Here is a 2294-nt window from a genome sequence, read left to right on the forward strand (position 1 = left end):
AATGTTTGCAAACTAAGCACATGCTATCCCTTTCATACTAGCAGTCCATGTGTTTATTTAGTCAAAAGTGACGACGAATTAGAAGTGCATCTCTTTTAAGGTACCTTTTCTGGTTATTCTATAATGTGTTTTTTATTTTGTTTCTTGCTTTTTGCAATTTTTTTACATTGTTTTTTTGCTTCTTATCTGGTTTTTTGTTTTATGCCCTGAGATAAAAGTTAACGAACTTCGGAAGAAACAGGAAACAAAGAGCATATTGTAGAATCAGCTTTCATGTGACGCTGAAACACTCGCTGCAACACAACTTTTCTAGCGTCAAAAAGATCACGTGACACACACAATTATTACCAGCGACAACTGAAATTCATGAAAAGTTTATATCGAATATCGTTTATATCGTCGAATTTGAGCGACAACTTAACTTATTTTGAATATTATATTTATTTACATTTATTTAATATTTATTCGTTGTATGTATCATGTAAGCTTTTAAATTTTATTTCATTAGCTTCATTGACTGTAATTTTTAATGTTGCGTGATAGTGGAAGTTTATAATTCCAAAGAGGCTTTCGTAACTGGAACTAACTTTCTAAAATGAGAGTTTCTTCATCATCATTAAGTTTTGCTTTTAAGCCTTCATCTGAATTTCTTCGTTTCTCATAAGAATTTTATTCAGATAATATTCATGTATGGACGAAACAAAATCTAAATATAAAACTTAAATACAATAAAAAAACAAAAAAAAGTTTTCACATTATTTTGATACAATCATCAAATTTATTACTTATTTTTCTTGTGTGATTGCATTGTTACTATTTTTTTATTTATACTTGGCATTCTACTTTTTATTATGGTCACTCCATCATCTGCAAGATATTAAATAATAACATTAAATTAAATAATAAATATAATAAAATGTCTATCTTAATATATAACAGTTATAGGAGCTATTTTATCTAATAAAGGATAAAAATATAATGTATCAGGTTCAGTTATGTATTGTATATAACCTTAAACAAGCATGATTCGTGATATTTGTTTGCTGACAGATTTCACATAACCCGCACATTTGTATGGGATTGAGAGGATTCATCCTGAAAAATATGTTAAATTTAATACTACAAATATTTCTAAATTACTTCTAATTTATATTAGTATTATTATTTCATATTTTAGCTAATTATAATCTTTCAGTCCTTGTAAAATTATAATATATGTATTTTTAAAATATATTCTTTGGTTTGTACGATACTATTGAAGATCGCAAAATTTAGAAGATGTAAAATTTGTAAAAATTAATTACATACGTCAAAGTCTATTTTTTATTTTAAATCGATATGATTAACGAAGGTCCAGCGATGATGTTAACTGTTAAATTCAACTTCACTTTTTTTATGCTAGCAAGTAAAATGATCACGTGACGTCTTTTAACAATGAGCGTCAGCATAAAATGGCACCTTTAGGCTGCATTTTCATTCGATGAAAAAGCCTTAAGGCTTGTGTCCACGCTAAAAATCAGTCCAAGACCTGGATAAAGAATGAATTGACCAATCACAATGGTCATGTGATCAAATTGTTCAAATGTGATTTATTAATTTTTTTCTTCTCCCGAGATCTCGAATCGATTTCTAGTATCGTGGATATTGAGCTTTAGTCCATTCTGCCTCTTTGCGAGTGTCATCGTTTCATCATTAATCGTCATTAAACTATCAAACATCCTATATATGTTGTCTCCTCTTTAATATATCATTGAATCAATGATATGGTATTAATTTTAAATTTTATTTTTTTATATATCTGTGAAATTTATTTTTAGGAAATATATTTATACAACGATTTAAAGGCCTTGTGTATTTAACAATTTAAAGAAAGAAAATTCTCTCTAAATCGTTATCCATATGTACAATAATAAAATAATATTTTTAGAGAAGTAATATACTTACAATCTAATTTGTTTTCTCTACGATAGAAGAACAAAATAATTTTATATCTTTTACATTCAGTATACAATATTTATATATGTTACATGAATTGATATTCAATGTTGTCTCCTAAATTTTATCCGTTTATTAATTAGCAATATACGTTTAATGTAATATTTATGTAAATATAAAACATGTTATCTAAATATAAAACAAAGCTACTTTTTCTCTCCACCGATTGTATAAGCAATTTTTGTTCTATTCACTTATTAATAATATTTACCACAGCATAAAAGTATAACCAATGTAATGTTTAATCAAGCTTATTAACTTCAGTAATTTTGTTAAAAAAAAATTGCTTAATGTTGCGG

General features: G+C 26.5%; 1 long non-coding RNA gene across 1 annotated transcript; it reads right to left on the minus strand.

Moving 5' to 3' along the window:
* Positions 1-422: 422 nt before the first annotated feature.
* On the minus strand, positions 423-1411 carry LOC105617734. Its single transcript, XR_001046483.1, has 3 exons — positions 1309-1411; positions 1012-1095; positions 423-867 (listed from the first exon to the last, which is right to left on the minus strand). It is a non-coding gene; the product is annotated as an uncharacterized LOC105617734 (long non-coding RNA).
* Between the last annotated feature and the right edge of the window lie 883 nt (positions 1412-2294).

Source organism: Atta cephalotes, assembly GCF_000143395.1.
Source record: "Atta cephalotes unplaced genomic scaffold scaffold00014, whole genome shotgun sequence".
Taxonomy (NCBI): Eukaryota; Metazoa; Arthropoda; class Insecta; order Hymenoptera; family Formicidae; genus Atta; species Atta cephalotes.